This window comes from Streptopelia decaocto (genome assembly GCF_964273445.1).
Source record: "Streptopelia decaocto genome assembly, chromosome: 4".
In the NCBI taxonomy this organism is placed as follows: Eukaryota; Metazoa; Chordata; class Aves; order Columbiformes; family Columbidae; genus Streptopelia; species Streptopelia decaocto.
Window position 1 is genome coordinate 71127898 of NC_138658.1, and position 18082 is coordinate 71145979.

The following is an 18082-nucleotide window of genomic DNA, read 5'->3' on the forward strand; positions in this document are numbered from 1 at the left end:
TGCCACTGGGGGCTGGCACACAGTCGTATCTTTGCCATTGGTGCGCATCCCGGTATCTTTAATTCATAATTGCAGAATTGCTGTTGGCTTCTGTGGGATTTTTACCTGAACATGGATTCTCAGAATTAGGCTTCTATTTAAGCCAAACTGTCTAAAATTACCATTGCTTCTTTCATATTTTCAGCACGGCACTCTCAGCCCTATAAAGAAAATTTATAGCTTAGCAGAAACAGTGGCGTGGAGCACTTCATCAAAATTCCCAGATGAGTCAAGTTTCATTAGATGGTGGCAGCCAGTTTGTCTCTCGCTGAGTACAGAGCTTTAGTCTTTGCACAGTCACGCAGGACAAAAGTGTTTAGTAGAGATAACCACAAGCCAGTCTCCAAACTCTTAAACTGATATTTAAATGTTTTTTTTCTCTTTAATGTGTTCTACCAGATACGTTGAACTGTTTATTTTCAACCAGATAGATAATGAGCGTTTTTGCATTTGTGGTCTACCAACCATCTTAATGTGTCTAGTGCTCCACTGAATAGTATTAATGTGTATCACAACCTTTCTCATGCTTATTTTCCTGTTCATACAATTGGCATTCCTAAGAAGTGATCTTCAGTAACTCAGTGTTTTGTGTGTACTGTTCCCAATGTTAACGTACTATTTATTGACTTAGAAAGGTCATTAAGATACTGACCAAAGCCACTGTGGTGTTTTAGATTTTATTTTGTGTCCTCAACGAAATTCTCTCCAGCGTGTTACAAGTCAGCCTCTGCTAGTTGTGCTTCTTTCCTAGACTGCCTTGTGCCAAGATTACTGTCTTTCATTTCTCCTAACACTTTTTGGTGGGGAAAGTCTTGGTCATTTTGGTTTGTTTGCATTAGCTTTCAGCATCCTTTAAGATGAAAAAAATGCAATATCAGTTTTCAGTGTGTCTGTAAACCAGCTACTTGCACCCTCAATCAGGATTTGTAGTTGATACTGCAGTCAGTTTATTCCTTGGTTCTGTCAAATTTTCATTGTCTTTTCTGCTTCTGTGAGACTGTCAAAAGCCCATTTGACTTGTGTTGAATTTGCACATAGTTCTTAATGTGGAACCTTTTCTTGTTATCCTGAAACTAAAGTGGCTTCCTACGTCCATTCTGGATGAGATTCAAGGTCAGTAGTTTAGCCACCAAAGCACAACTTAATCCTTTGTGAACTGGGAATGCAGCACAACCAGACAGCAGATTTTTATTTTTATTTTTTACAAGCAAAAGCATCATCTAAGAAAATAACCTTTTATCTGTTTAAAGCTGGATGTATTTTGGCCACGTCAGTCTAGATAAAAAGCATGTCTTGCATTTTTTAAAAGCTTGTGGGAGGAGGCTCACAATAGAGGCTCCATTGTACTCTGGGTACTGAGAGTACAGGAAATCACAAATTAGCTATGACGAGAGTATTGCAGGGGAGTTTTAAGTTTACTTAATTCTCATAGTATTGTATGGTTTTCAAAGAGTTTCACAATACATTGCCTTTTGGGTTTGGTGGTGTATGTTGTTTGTGTTTGGCAGTTCAAGGCTTTCTTACCACATCTTTGTTCAGAAGGTTTCATGTTTTGAACCCTTGAATCCAGATGACTTTCCTTCTTACTGTAAATACAGAGGCACACAAATACACTTGGTATTTATCTCATGACCGCCCTGCAGCCATCTAAAATTTAAATCTAGCATTATGTATTCAGCAGTGAGAACTTTCTCCTTAGAGCAAGCAATAGAAAAGGATTTAAAATAGGAATTTGGAGAACAGTAAGCTGTGGGCACAACTCTTCATTTCCTAGCAGATTTTGATCCTGTGCGACATTAGTTATTCAGGTTCCAGCTGATGTAGAAGAAAATTGGAATAGGCTTAGAAATCTGTAGGATCCTGCCTGCATCCTGCATACTAAGCCAAAGTTATTCCACGATAGCCCTTCTGCTAAAAATTTGCCCGACGATTAGTTTGGCTCAGTACTTGTAGTTGAGGAACAAGTTCTGTCACTCTGCTGGAAGAACTAGGATTATGAGGACTCTCCAAAATAATGGATCTTATGTTCTTAGTCCAGTGGATAAAGAAAGTACAGTGTACTGCATTGAATTGCTAATTTAGAACCTGAAGTACTGTGAATATTACAGTTTCGCATTTATTTTCATAACTTTGTGAGCATCTTTCCTCTGGACTTGTTAAATTTTGTTAGTGATTTTTCTGAGCTTTGTGGCTTTGTTTTAAAAAAATAGAGCAAAAAACCAATCTGTTAACAAATACATAAGTAGTAAATATTTTCTTATACCCATAAAGAAATAAACCAAACCCCACAACAACCCAAGAAGTTGAAAATAAAGTCTAGGGTTTTTTTTTTTTTAACTGTCTTGGGGCTGCTATCTTATAGAAATGATAGATTTTTTTAAACTGTGGTTTACACAAGTCTGGCAACAATTGAAATGCCCTAAAGATGTATTGGCATGATTGCATTTTTTTGTGCAGGAAGAAAAAGAGCCTCAAAAATTATCTAATTCCCTCTCAGATTTTCAAAGAGAATTAGTGAAGGTTAGTTTTCATTTTAGAAGACTAATTCCAGAAAGAGCATTAGAAAGTGATTATTTTTATAAATAGTAAATAACGTAATCTGTTATATCTAAGATTTCTTTGATCACAGAAATGCATAGTGAAAGAAGCAGTCCATGAATAAACCATATGATACCTGGGAAATTGCTCACATTTAATTAACTCCAATTTTAAATCAAGTTAGTTAAGCTAGTGCAAGCATGTCTGAACTCTTGTTTAAGTGTAAATTAGGCTTATTTCACATTTGCATTAAGATATTTAGGAATCAGCAAAACCAAATCAAAATGTGGTACTTTGCAACACCTTTGTATTGCGTATTTGTGTTCTGGTTTCCAAGCGTACTTTAGCATAAATACAAGTTCTTTGTGTGGGATTCATACCTCTCTGCAAAAGGAACTGTGCTGAAGCACCTGTGCTGGGAAATTAACGCCCTATATGAGAACTAAATCGCCTTGAAGTCCTTCTCTTTTTTAATTTGGTTGTACAAGAAGTTTCACTTTACTTAAAATGTAAGTACTGAAGTTAGATGAGGTGCAGTGTGTCTGACTCAGAGGGCAAATTTGGTCTGATTATTGACAGGAGAATTGAGAGCAGGGAGCAGAGACAGCAATGCTGGCAAATGTACTACATGGTGGTGGAATGGCCCACGTGGTCTTGTTGGTCATCCCACACTCGCGAGTAGCATCAGGAGTGACCTGGGATAATTCACTTTATTTCTCTGTGCATTCAGTGCAGGTGGTGACGGTTGGGTTACCTGGGAAAGCTCTCTGGGATCTGCTGGAAATGGCACCAAATTAAAGTAGGGTTCTGTTGTTAATGGTGCTCTGAGTATGTGTTTGGTAGGTCTTGTTTAACAGGGGGAAATGGTTTGGGGAGGCAGGGTGTTTTCCGTTGTGAACTGAGTTAAGGTAAATGCACTTAGTAAAAAAAAACCAGCTTGTGGCTTGACCAAACACTACACTGGACTCTGTTCTGCTGTGATCGAATAGCTTTTTTCAAATTAAAAATGTACTTTACACCATTAAAGCTCTTCCTCTTTAAACAGCAAAAAAACCACTCCTGTGTATTTGAGTTGGGAAGTTGTATTTCACCATTTAGCTTAAGAAAACACACGTGCAAACAAAACAGCAAAATGCTGGTAAGTGATGGGGCTGCAGCTCCATGCGCTGTGCACTGAGATACGGAGATGTTATACACTGAGTGCTCGTGCTCCTGCTGAGATACGAAGGCTTGGAGCAGAGACATGATTGTAGAGCTATTTTTACTTAACAGTTGAACTTTGGAAGAGAAGTAGTAAGGGATAATTTCTTTCAGTTTGGGTTTGCACATTGTACAACTATTAAAAACTTCAAGACGACTGTTGAGTAAAGAGAGCTACTTGAAGTGCCAGATGGAAAAGAGCAAGAAAAATGCCTTCTGTTTAAAACAGAAGAATTTTGCTCGTTTGTTTTGGGGTCTTCTCCAGTCCGCAGAGTTGCCCTGCCCAGCTCTCTGCTGTGTTGCAGTTGCTGTCATGGGGTCCATTCAGATATTAGATACGTAGCAAGATGTGTTTCTCTCTCATTAATTGTCTGACAGAATGCAGGCTTCAGGCGGCATCCAGGTCTGCACCACGGCATCAGGCTGCGTTGCTGAAATTAGGACGGCACTTTTTTTAGTTCCTGCTTGCATTATCCAGTAAGTGCCTTTACGGACACTGCAAACATTTCTGCTATTCTAGAAATGCACTGGCTTTCTCGAAAGCTGTCATGGTTTTGTGAAATACGATATTAGCTGTTTGGTTTGGATGCAAGACCCCTTGATTCATTCTTTTGCAGAGTAGTCGAGCATATTATGTCCATTTTATATGGATTTAGTTCAAGGCCTGTGTTAGTTTCTACATAACTTGGTATAATTGGAAAATGTGAAAAATGCAGAGTATTCTTCAGTTGGCTAAAATTTTAAAAGGGCGTTTTTTCCTGCCCACATCTGGAAGCCAGCCAGGTGAAAGTTAACATTCCCACAATACCTTTTCTGTGGGATAATGGGCAAGTTCAGGGCAGCATTCTTTCTTTCATTTATATAAACAGCCTGTGCTGGCCAATGCTATGGGAGAAGTGTTGCCGAATGTGAAATTGTTGCTGTTTGCCCTTGCATTTGTTGCTCTGTTGACAGTGATTTTTTTTCTTTTAATTTCATTATTGTTCTCTTGTTTATATTTAAATAATATGGAGTCTTCTGCTCTGTTACCATTTAGGATCTTGCCTAAGGCAATGCTGTATGAAAAATTGATGTTCTCTACGGACGATTTCATACACAGTAGAGAAGCGATACAGCTCTTACAAAACCAACTTTCAGAAGCTTTCAGAAAGTAAAAAGGTGTTTATCAAAGAGATTCTACTGTTGTACAATAGATGAAAAGAAGTGGAGGTCTCAGAAGCTGAACTGACCTTTCATCTTACTCAGCTTTGCCACTTCTGCTCCTTCCACAACATTGCAGGAATAAATTGTCAGGGCAGCGCGGGGTTGGCTGTGTGGGTACTGGCTGCTTTGTGCCTGCATGGCAGCTTTCAGCTGCCACTGCTGTTTGCAGTAGGGGTAATTTTTGTAATATTAAGGATTGATATGAGTTATGAATTCTGACGGGGAAAAAGTCTATTTTAATATCTTTATACCTGCAGAGTTGGTGAACAGTTTACGTACTGCAAAGGTTATTGTGAAGTGCATAACTTTGCATATATAGTTTTATCAGTTAGGGATATTCAATGTGTCTTAAGTGTATGTGTAGATAGATACAGATACTGTTTGGGTTTTTTTGAGGATCCCAAACAGAGATATAGTGTGTACTGCCTCAAAGTACTACTTTACACATGAAGAACTCTGCAGAAATACCCTGTTTCCCTGAAAATAAGACCTAGCATGATTTTTCAGGATGTTAAAAATATAAGCCCCACTCCAAAAATAAGCTCTGGTTATAGTTCATAAAAAAGTCTTTAAATAGTGTCCAGGAAGCTATACCTGTAAAAAAGCAAGCATCTTTTGGAGCAAAAATTAGGTAACAACCTGGCTTATTTTGGGGGAAACAGAGTAGTGGCCTCTCCACTCAGATGAATTATAATTTTTTAGCTTTGACAAAAACTACAGTAATGCTGGGTCAATTAGCTGTGGCCAAACTTAGATAACGGTTGAGGAAAGGTAAGCAGAAACATAGAATTTCAGAAATGCTAAATATTTACAGCTTTCTCGGACTGTGCTATAAACACTGTTCTTATTTAAAAGTCATATTAGTGACTTAAGAGGTTTTCAGTGTAGGTCTTTTCTACCAGATTTTTTTGTCCTTTTACCTTTAAATGGCAGTGTCTTTCCTAGAAAACGTATGGCTTTAATTATCAATGCTTGTTTGAAAGAGCAGCAAGCAACAGTCACATCTAAACATTCAATTCTTAGTGAATTCTGAATTGTCAGAGGAAGACAGTCTTGTGAAACCTTCAATCTTTCATGCTCTGTGGAAAGGCTGGGACATAACCATATAATTATTTTGTTTCATCCACTGATGTCACTGAGGTCCCTACAGAGACTGAAACTGGTAAGTGAACCTAAAAAGCATTTTATGTGAACTCTGCATTTTTCCATGTCACACGATCTGTCTGTTCACAGAAACAGGAGGTCTGGAGGATTGGTACAAGGATGGATATTTCCAATTTTCTGTTCTCTATTCGTGCAAAATGCAGTAAAACAGTAAAATTCAAAGGCACTAAAATGCATTAGTGGTGGGATTTCCAACTTCCAGTTCTGTGCCCGTAATTTTTCATCCATTTTAAACCTCTAATGTCTTTTAATACATTTTCAAGAACTAAATAGGAAGAAAAGCAGTGTTGCTTACTTGATAAAGACATACTAAGAAACAGAAATTTATTGGCCTGTCTACAGTTTGTATTTGTTTGGAACACTTTTTATAGACCTTTGAGTTGGAAGTTATTTATTTCTCTAGGTTTTAAAGAACAAGTACTTGAACTGCTGGTTTTATTGCATGTAAATGTCAGTATCTTGGAACTGCCTGCATTTAGATCTGGAACATTCTTTTTTATTTAATATTCCTAAGCTTCCTTGCTTAAAATAAGTCTTTTACTCCCATATATAGATGGATACATGTATGGCCCATATATGCTAACTTAGTTGTTTGCTACAGAAAGCGGTAGCATGTTTTTATCAGTTGTGAAGCTGAAGTCGCTTATACTCATTCAAAATTTTGATTACGTTAGATCTGTATGTTCATATTGTTATTGGAGCTCCTTGTGTGCAGATACATATCTGTTCATTCTCAATGTGCTTGGGTTTGCAACCAGATCTCCTCAGATAAAGACAAAAATTAAAATCCTAATGAAAGATACTCAATAGGAACTTGCACTTTCGTGTCTACCAACTGTGAAACCTCCGTAAGAATTGCTACTATTGTATGAGTGTTCCCTCCTTCTTAATAGAGGTGTTCTGTATCCCGCTTTTCTTGTTGACTAGAGAATGACAGCTTTTACAAGTATTGTAATGATGAAGTGCCATTAGCTGTGTACCATTCGTGTCTTAAATTGCATCCTTTGTTGTGTTCTTCGCTATTCTTGTAAAATAGTTGGGTATGGTCAGGATCTCAATTTCCAGCACTTCTGCTTTCTTTTTATTTTCTTATTTTGTAGGTTATTCATTTTTTTTTTTTGTTGAATTATATGTATTTCTGTGATCAGTTGGCATGGAAACATGGATGCTTTATAGACCAGTTGCTTTTAGCATTAATTTGCAGGTACTTGTTTGCGAATGTGAAAATGGAAACCGTTTATGTTCTTCATCATTCCCCATCATTAATACTTGCATGCTTTCCAATGCAATGTAAATTATCTTTCCTTCTGTCTTAAGAGTGGAAAATGTACTTTTTTTTTTTTTAGAACAGGAAAAAAAAATACTCTGCATATTGAACTAGATGATCTTTTGAGGTCCCTTCCAATCCCTAACATTCTGTGATTCTGTGATGTGCACAGTAATAAAAAGACTGTACTATGTATAAAAGTTTGTATATGTATAACTCAACAGCACTAGTGAAACAAAGATTAACACCAAATCTTAGTTGAAGCCCAGAAGGCATGTTAACACTTTTCAACAATGTGAAGTCACACCACTCATTTTCTTTTTTATTAATGCATTTATTGATGTTACCCTTCCTTTTTTATTTGAAGAGTGCAATATTTCCTTATAGGGTTTTGCTGAATTCCGCTTGAAAAAGGTTGGAGGTTTGCCTTCATCAGTACTGATGAAATTAGGGAAATAATTTCCCTGATAATTTGTGACTTTAGTGGAGTTTGCAGCTTCTGAAATGCCTCAGTACTGGCAGAGGTGAACTCGTAGACTTGTGTGTAATGACCGCAGCCATGTTCATGGGGACACGATGCTGTGCTGCAATGACTGCTGCTTGGAGAAAAACACACAGCGCTACTGCAAGTCTTCACCATGAAGAACAGTTAGACTGTGAGCATTTGTCTGCATTTATAGAAATTTGAAATTGTACCTGAATACATACTATTTTAAGTATAGATAACTCAGTATCTAATTTAAGACTTGCTATAAGCAGGTGCAGACTGTCTGCTTTCAGTGTATTAATAGTTGCTTTCAAGTTCTTTAGGGTGAGATTTAATCTCGTTCCAATTCCCAATAGCTACAGACTGTTGTCTGAACAGCATTATGCAGACTGAATATGCAGAATAAAAATAAGATTTGAGTTAATTTACTTTGGCTCATAGTTCTCCATGCAAAAACCAAATTAAATTGATACTACTCATTTTACATATTTGATAAACAATCAGTTTGTCTGGCCTATTTGAGTCCATTGCGGCACTACTTTTTCTTCATTCCCTAAGTTAAGATTCACACAGTTCAATTTCAAAAGCATAAGTCTATGCAGGATTTGACAAATTTCAGTGCAAAACCAGCAGATCTGCAGATTAGGAATACATTCTTTGTGCCACTGGTCCTCTTTTATTAATTTCCTGGTGTTGCTCAGCAACTATATGGCTCATTCTCTCTGGACAATTGAAAAAAACCCAGAAAACAAACCCTATAGGTATAAACCCTATGGTTTCATATTTAGTATTGTCTTTAAATAACTTCAGTGGAAAAATAAATAGTTTGCTTCATACCAAACCCTTTTACTGAAACTGTTCAGACCTTTCTTGTAGTTATTTGCAAGTGGTTTTCTCTGAGGTTAAGAAAGAGAGTTGAATACAGAAGATGAGGGCTTTTTGTCTTGCTTTCAGCAGTTTGCAGATCAGATTTTTACCGACCATGACGCAGCTGTGAGATGATGTCGGGCTGTGCCTCTTCCTGTGGGACGGTATCTCATGATATGCGCTGAATAAAAACATTTCTCTCCTCTCCCCCTGTTTCCCCTCCATTCTCTCTGTTAACACAGAAGAGTGAAAAACAAACAGGTCCCACCCTTTTGCCATCTCTGTGTCCTTGTCAGAGTAACTGGAGACAAGACGCACTTCTGTGGCTGTTGTAAATGACTTTTCCTCCCCATCCTTCCCTGCACTCCTGGTCCGGGAAAGGCAGCAAGGAGAACCACACTGAGGGTGGGAGGTGGATCCAAGCCACTCTTAATTGACTTAATCCCCATATAGAATTGTAACTTTTCTGGTTTAGATTGATTTCTTCTTTCATGTTCTCTCTGGAACTAAATCTTCAGTAATCCACATAGCCTACATGTTTCTAATTCTTTAACCAGGTTGTTGTCCATGCTGCAGCACTCACAACTCATTTGTCCTGACCGATGCTAAATGTAAGTTCACGCAGCACTTGCCAGTTGCATTGTATTGTTTTGTGATATGGTGGCCCCCAAAATTCAGGACAAAGCGAATAATTTGAGTGAATCTCTCCCAGGTAGCATGGACAAGAGGAAATAAGTTGTGCTGGGGAGGTTTAGATTGGAGATTAGAAAAAATTCTTCACAGAAAGGGTTGTGAGGCATTGGAACAGGCTGCCCAGGGCAGTGGTGGAGTCACCATCCCTGGAGGGGTTTAGAAGGTGTTTAGACCAGGTTTTTAGGGACATGGTTTAGTGCTAGAGTTAGGTTAGGTTATGGTTGGACGCGATGATCCTGAGGGTCTCCCAGCCAAAATGATTCTATACTTGGTGTTGCATGGTCCTCACAGTGTTGGAAGAGGTTCTTTCTTGAATTCATTTATCTGCAGGTTGGTTGCAGAACTGATGGAAAGAAAAGGGTTCCCTGCTGTTGGGAAGCCCTCCCATAGTCTGCTGTGGGTGCTTGTCAAGTCTAGCCAGAGAATTATGCTACTGGTTGTGTTGTCCTTTAAATACTTCTGACACTGCTGCTGTTTAATTTTCCATACATGAGATAGTTACCATGTTTTAAGGAACAAATAGTCCAGCTTAAGTTGGGTATTCTTATCTAACCATTCTGGAAAGTACCTGTAGAAGAAATATGAAAAGAAATGTTAACAAAACATAGGTGTCAAAGTGTCACTAGAAGAAGTTTGTATTCTTAAAGGAAAATAAAAGACCAAAACTTTTATTAACTGTGCAGTTGTCTGTAACTCCGTTCACTTTGCAGGACATTTGGCTACTGTGAGATTGTTATAGGCATTGTATGAAGTCAGAGAACAACCAAGTCATCTGCAAGGTAGCAATGCAATAAAAGGTATCTTAATGATATTTTGTCAAGAAGTTGATGTGTTGCAACTTGCTGCAAGGTAGTTTTATAGTCATGAGCATTTAGAAGCATTTGGAAAGCAAATTTCTGATAAAAATCCTGATGGGAAGCCTGGATGCTCTTGGTATTCTTAACTTTGAGTAGCAGCTCAGAAAAGCCTCTGAGGGTCACATTTCACAGTATTGTGGTGGTGTAGACTTGATAAGAAATAATGCTAATTATTTTTCAAAAAATATGAGAACATACAGGTGGAGTTGCCTCTTGAAGCATGGAGCTCTTTGACCAGCTCCAGCTTATTCGCTATTACGTACCTTATTTTAATTCTGTTTACGGTGCAGACCTAATAAATGACCCTCACCTGGGCTACTTGAGGGTGTGGAATTTCTGCTACAGTGTTATTTTACAGATTTCATCTGCTATTCTCAGCACTTGTTTTTTGGGGTTTTGGGTTTTTTTGTCTTCCTTTTGTACCTGGATTGACTCTCCTGACTCAGGAGGGGTAGAAGGAATGAAAAGATTGCTCTGAAGAAAACACTGTAAGAGATACAATTTCCTCTGAAATGAGTTTTGCTATCGAAGTACCTAATAAGAAAAAGAGAGTGGTAGCAACCAAAGTGAGGGAGCAGAAATAATCACTCTCGTTTTTTGCAGCGATATGCCTGTGCTGGTTTGGTTTGCTTTACACCCATAAACCAGGGAAGATGAATCTGTTATGAAGCCCTGTTGCTCTGTTGTTATTTCTTGATCTCGAGAGCAAGGATCAGCTTGATGTTCTCCCATCTCATTCTGGAAAACAGTCATAATGCTGTCTCGGTTTCTGGAAGCGATCCGAGAGCTGCTGTCTCACACTGGGCAAGCACTGAGCTGTCATTCCCTCCCAGTTTTTCAAAAATTACAGCCAGCAGGAAGCAGTTGGACTTGCTTTCCAGTATCTTTCTCTTTGCCATGCCTGTTTTCTGAATAACAGAATGAATTCTAAGATCTTCATTGAGTTTACTTGCATGAAGTCAGTGATCCTTTGATTATCTTTGGTTGATAAAATTCCAAGTCACTTGAGTGTTTCTGGTGACTCTGTGCTTTTAGAAATATAATGCTTCTGCAGGCGTTTCAGCACACTGCTGTTTATCCTGCTACTGACATCCCTCCTGTTCCTAGTTTCAAAAAAATGTAGAAAAAACATAGACTGAGGTTTCTTATTTTGGAAATTCTTTATTGCCTCTAATACGCTGGTCTGGTTTCCATTTGAATTGTTTCTCAGTCGTCAATCTATATTTTGTTTTGAAAGGGAGTTGCCAGGGTCCATTTTTTTTCTAGCTGTCCATTTTTCACAAGCTGCGAGGCTGCAAAGTCTGATGCTGTCACTGCGAGAGGGGGAGATGACATTTGTGTGACGCACATATGCGCTGTGGGCAGATTTTGTAAATGTCTCTGCCTGCAGATTGGGGGGGGACATGGGAACTGTAACAAGTTTATTTTTTTTTGAAGATAAAGCATACATGAAAAAGGCTAGAATAAAACCACAAACTGCCAACTTCATTTGCTGAAAAATGTAATCGTGAATTCATTTTCCAAAATACAGTGCTCAATCAAACCAAGAATGTGCAGTTGGAGAGAGAACCTGTTAAGAAATCTCCCGTGTGTGAAGAATGAAGGGTACCCATTTGCCTTAAGATTTTATAACTCTTAATAATGGAGTCAATAATTCTTTCTAGAATACTTTCTCAACTGATGTTTTTAGCACCGATAAATATTTTACGCAATTTACAGAGAGAACGTGATTTGTGCCCTGAAAAATTTATAATTTGAAGCCTTTATCTGCAGACAAAGCATTTTTATGCGTGTGAGTAGACCCTTTTCAAGTTGAAAATGGTTAAACTACAGAGATGAAAAGAAATATTATGAAGCCTAGTGAAAAATGCAAATATGGGTCTTTTTTAAACACCTCGACTTTTCACCGGTTCAGTGACAACAACTTTAAAGTGTTCAAAAACCTTCTCTAAACCCCTTTAGTATGTGGTATGTGTGGGAAGAAATATTTTGCTTCTCTTGTCAAGTCCTTGCGAATAACTCCCGATTTTAACTGTATTTTTCAGTAGAGCTTTAACTGCGATATTGGGACCGGAGCCTTTGTAATTGAAACTCAAAACTCTACTTGAAGAAAAGCTCAGTAAGAATGGTTCTCTTGCATCATATGCTTTTATTATATTATGATTAAATGTAACATGATAATATAAACCCAGCTTTTGCCTTAAACTGCCTGTTTTATTTGGCACTTTGACTGTTGTTACTGGCCTGTTCTCAGTGAGCTTGTCATTTTTACACATCCTGTTTACTTACCTTCAAAATTAACATGTTTTCAGAAAGTTCTATTTATTCAAGTTTGGTTCAGCTGCAGACAACCCAGGATGGGAGGAACAGGACTTTGATACGAGTATGTTCCTGGCTTTCCAATTTTCTTCTTTTTACAACAAAATTATTCTCTAGTTTGTAATCATTGTCAACCATTTTGTTTGTGTGGACAGAGAACAGCAGAGGTCGGTGAGTGGCTGTGGGAGGAACCCAAAAGGAAAAGGGGGAAAAAAGAGCTTTCAGGAGCCCTTTGTGCTGGTTCAGAGTTGCTTTGGTTTTCAGAACAACATAATGGAACGTAACTCAAGAGAGAGTTTATTATTCTCATTTATCAGAAACCTTAAAACTATGTTGAATGAACCCTGATCTTAAAAGTCTGGGATATATATATATATATATATATATATATATATATACATATGTTTATTTGTTTTTTAGAAAGTGTTTTTGCTGTGTATCTTAGAGGAAGTTTTTAGCTCTCCTCCCTTCTTCCTATCCCTAAGCAAGAGAGTCATAGTATTATTTTTTTCACTATAAGGATTACCAACACATAGAGCACTGTGGTGTTCACCTGAGAGGAGGGTGAATCACGTTACATGCTTTCCCAAAATTAAAAAAAAATATTAAAAAATCAGAAGTTGCAAATAAAATGGAGAGGTCAGTGTTCAATATGTAAAATACTTCCATACTGTTATTTTTGTTGTCATTTGAGTGTGTTCTGGCCTTAAAAAAATAAAAACTTTTGGAACTAATTTCATTATCCAAGGCCCCACACTTGCGTATCTTCAGACTTTTTGATAAGGAAAATAAGGAGTGCCGCAGGTAATAGTTTAACGTTCTTGGGTCAAAGTACAGGTGTGCTGTTGGAGAAATTGCTTTCAGTGTTTGGGTTCAGAATGAATGAAGCCTTTGATGTTGGCTCCACTTGAGTAATTTGGTTTCTTTCCCTGAGACAGCATCCTGATCAACATCTAAAATATGAGAAAAGCAGCACAGAGCGTAGCCATTAGAACAGAGATTGTATTCTGTAATAAATCTGAGGCAGTGTCTTTAAAACATAATGTGGAATTAGTACTCAGAAAGCAATTGTATTGACAGTGCTAAAAAGTAATATATTTTTTCCCAAAGCAATACTTAAGAGCTCAGGCGGTGGTTTAAAACAAACAAAAAAACCCCAAACCTGCTGTAATAAAAAACTTGCTGTAGGAGAAACACTTTTGGAGGAGAGAAAAAAAATTACTCTTTTCTTTTTTTTTTTTTTTTCCTTTATTCATAGTTCAAATAAATAATATTTTACAGGCAAATCAAGAGTCATTGCTTGAGTGTACTACATGTTAAATTAAAGTTATGTGTCTGTTCAGCTTTTATCAAAATCTCAGCCAAGATGCCAGTTCTGATAACATTTAAAAAAGAAAAAGTGATGTTTGCGTGCTTTTCTACATTGAATCCACGGGTAAAAGAGCAAGGATAAGGGCTGCTGATGTACTTCATAGGGCAGCACAGCCCTGTTTCACCAGCCCCTTCTGGACTTGCATTCTGTATCCTGCAGTATCGTCCTCAAAATCTCCAGGGCTGTGTCTTCTGTGGAAAGAGTTTTAGTAAGTCTTGGCATGATCTGTGTTGTTACTGGAATGGCTCGGGGAGTTAATCATTCTGCTCTTATTACAATTGCTGAAGCGGATTGTTTTTCTGGTTCCTGTCAGTAGGAGTTTTCTGGCTTTTTTTTATTTGAAGTCACACCCACCAACCCATAAAGTTTATGGGCTGAAATATAAGCTCAATTGTATTTTGAACTAGAGTTTGGGCGTATATTAAGGTGGGTTTCCCCCTGTTAATGTTATCGGCCTTTCTTGGGAGAAGATGACAGTGGACGTATACCCAGATGTATATCCAGCATATGGTGCTCTGTGGGAAAGTCTTTGCAGGCTTGGTTGATGCCATCAGTTCTGTAGTTTAGATACTACCCTAGCAGGGAGACTGATGTCTGTACTTATGGGCAAGTGTGGCTGCTGGAGTGTCATAATTCTCAAGTTCTCTGAGTCTTAATTTGTAGGTGCTGTCCTGAACTCCACTGCGGTGATTCTGTGAGTTCTGTCAAGTTGTCGGTGGTTGTGCCGGAGTGTCAGCAGGCAGGGGCATTTCACAGCTCCAAGAAACTTGTGGGATAAGTAGCAAAGTTGGCAGCCTTAGCCAGAATTTCTCTGGAGCTGGGATTGATGGGAGTATACTCGGCTAGGACAGCTCCACCATTGCTGATCCATTTATTTCTTACCCCCTTCCTTATTACTTAATAAAGCTGTAAGTACTTGAGACAGAGCGAAGTATTTACTGTGGACAGGCACTGAAATGCTGCATATCCAAGGAAAGCTCGTCTTTCAAAATCTTTTCCCTTTCTCTGGAGTTTGTTTTCATGTAACCCTTCCTTGAAAACAGCACTTCTGCACCATTGTATTTTGTGTATGTTTTATTGCTGATACTTCAGCTTTCTCCTTGTCTTACCTGACATAGCAGTTACTGAATATTGTCCTTTGGTTTGCTTTTTGAAATGTGATAGACAACTAAAACACTTTACAGCAATGCATTATGCTACTACTGCTTGTTCCTTTACACTGAGTGTGATTCATATTGTTTTCAGTCTTATTTTGAAAAATATTAGTTAAGATTAGGCATACCATTATAGCATGTTCCGAATATGTAATTTGAGTAATTTTTTGACAGATGTGAAATACTTCCAGTTTTCATTTGGATATTTGAAGTACATGAGTACTAATAGAAAAAGTTGCTAGGTGATTTTGTTTCCTCTCAGTAGAACTTATTTCCGATCATAGGCTTTCAAGATGTGCCTTGTGGGACCTCCTTTTTTTTTTGTACCCTAACAGCCATTTAGGAATTTGTGTGCGTGCTCACAGATGTTAGACAAATAACAGCAGAGTTACTAGGTGTTTAAAAGAGACTGCATAGGAATCACTATTTAAAATCACAATGGAAATCCATTTAGTTGTATTTATCAGACTAATATCTGAGAATAGTAAGTTTGCTTGCTATGTGAAAATGGAAAAGTAATGAGGAATCGTCACTGCCAGGTTCCAGTAATGGCAAGGAAATGTGGGGTTTTCTAACGGGAAATCATGGACTGACTTTGTTTCAATTGTACCAAAAGGGAGAATCAAGTAAGACAGTTGTCTCAAAATACTCTGCATTGAGGCGTTTGTGTTTTATGCTGCAGCAATCGCTTGGATACCCAGGCTCATTTCTCACAGGTGGTAAAATAATGATGTGATGTGTGCATAAATCTAAGTACACTGGAAGTCTATGGAGCAGGGTGGTAATTACATACTAGTGGTGTTAGTTATATATTTTGTGTAAGGGAATGAGCTGTGAATGTCCTGGAGAGCGGCTGGGTGTATTTCAGCCTTTGCTGTTAGGCAGAGGATATCGGTGGGTGTGACAGCTCTGCACATCGTTGGGCTCACACCGTGCCGGAAACCACTTTTATTTTTCTTGGTTTCTTGCAAATTGAAAAGAAAAGAAGGAAGATGACTTGTTTTTACTGCATATGGGTAAATAGAAAGGATGGAGTGCAATAGTGTTCATCAGCTCTGCTCTTCCAGTAACATTTCACTGTTTGGCATTAATCTCTGAGCCCTGTGGACTTCAACAAAGACAACACATACGCTCTAGGTGAAGCTTATGCTTAGTTTTCTCTTGTATGTATACCGTGAAGTCCAGATCTTATTACTTTGAAAATCAACTTGGGATTGTTCCTGTTAATTTCAGTAAGACCTGTAGCAGGTTCCTAAAATCTTAGGAAGCACAATTTGTACGTTAAATGAGAAAAGAACAAAATTAAATTTAATCTTCTGAGTAATTCAGGCTTCTGAGGGTAGCTGTCTCCTTTTTGTACATACCTCTTGTTGGAGTTCTTTATTTAAAAATATTCTCTCCTGTGCCCCCCCCAATCCCACATCCAAAATCATAGGAGATTGCATCCCGCTCTTACTGAATGCGGTGACAAAAGGTCTTGGCTCTGATTCTGGTGGAATCAGGAGATTTTTGTGTTGCGTGTTCTGAATATGCTCAATGTCAAGGTTGGTAAGCACACTTTGCATGCATCCTTTTTACTGATCCGTGCACCTGCATTGTACTTTAAACTTTTTCTACTTGACTGCTTTTAGAGTTTTGCTCTACCTTGAATCTAAATGTTGCTTGAGGTCATGGTGCACAAAACAATGAGGCTCCCAAAACAAAGTCTGAAATTTGAACTGTCGGGGACATTAAAATATGTTTTTAAAGGACGTCATTTCTGGGAATTTTAATAGTGCATATTGGCAAATCTAATTCATGACAGCTTCTGTGTTCATGTTATGAGTGGGATATTTTTTGTTTGTTTGACAACTCGTTCTTTTCTTGAATTAATATTAGCATTTATTTAAAAAAAAACCAACATGTAAATTTTGTTGAGGGTTAATGGTAAATAACTGACAGCTCTGACTGAATTTGCAGCCGAGGTAAGAATATAAAGTTAAAGCAAATGCCATACAGGATTAGTCTCATGTTACATACGCAAGATTGTAAATCAGTTGCATGTCCAGCCTGTCATTTTCATGTCTTGTTTTTGTAAATACTGATCAGATTTCTCAGTAGTTCGCGTTTTGTTAAAATCTTAAATCACTTTGTTCTACAGTGCGTAAGTGAAGTTTTGTAGGACATTTTGTAAAAGGACATTGTCAAGGGAGTTTTCCTGCTTTTTTAATCTTTGCCCTTGCGGGAATCCACAGAAACGTGGAAACAAAAACTGTCCTTTTCCAGGCTGCTGCCCTCCGGTTCATGTGCGTATTGGTTTGTCATTATAGGGTTACTGATAAGTGTTGTGCTTTTTGGCATTGATGTATTTTTCAGAAAAAAGGATTGAAGCATTTGTTTTGAAAAAAAAAAAAGAAAAACACATTTAAAGAAATACATGGACTTTGCAAACAGATTTAAGAAAATGAAAGGTAGGTCAAATTTGGGGCCTACAAACCTGACAGTGTCCTTTACTTTTAACATGTACATTTTATATGAGAGACAATCGTGAACCTAATGATGTTATATTAATCAGCAGAAACAAAACAAAAAAAAAAAAAGTAAAAATGACATTGTTAAATAGCTTACCTTGTTGCTTTTTGCTATGTTTTCTAATGTTAGCAGATAGTCACAGCCAGCTTCGAGGTCTCTGTTATTTGTGCTATGTGATCAGTTACTGTCCATTCGTAACCCAAAAGGTTCGAAATACAGGGTGTTTCAAAAAGATGGACCCCATTTTAAAGATACAGTGATTTCAAATTGGGTCCTTCGTTTTGAAACATCATAACAGGCTAGTCAGGGAGAGCTTTTTTGTCCTCCGGTTGTGAGGATGTCAAATGGTTTTGGCCTCAGCTGTCCCCCTTGGAGCATGGCACACAGAGATGCATCTCTGTTTCAGGAACA

The 18082-nt window shown here is 37.9% G+C and overlaps 1 protein-coding gene across 6 annotated transcripts in view; it reads left to right on the forward strand.

The window, feature by feature from the left end:
• CTBP1 (C-terminal binding protein 1) overlaps window positions 1–18082 on the forward strand; it is a 254878-nt gene that overhangs the window by 194586 nt on the left and 42210 nt on the right. The window contains exon 2 of one of the 6 annotated variants that reach the window (XM_082052084.1): window positions 17516–17610. The exons of the other annotated variants lie outside the window; for them this stretch is intronic. The gene's annotated coding sequence lies outside the window, so the exon portion shown is untranslated. The remainder of the gene's footprint in view (window positions 1–17515; window positions 17611–18082) is intronic. 6 annotated transcript variants of the gene reach the window in all.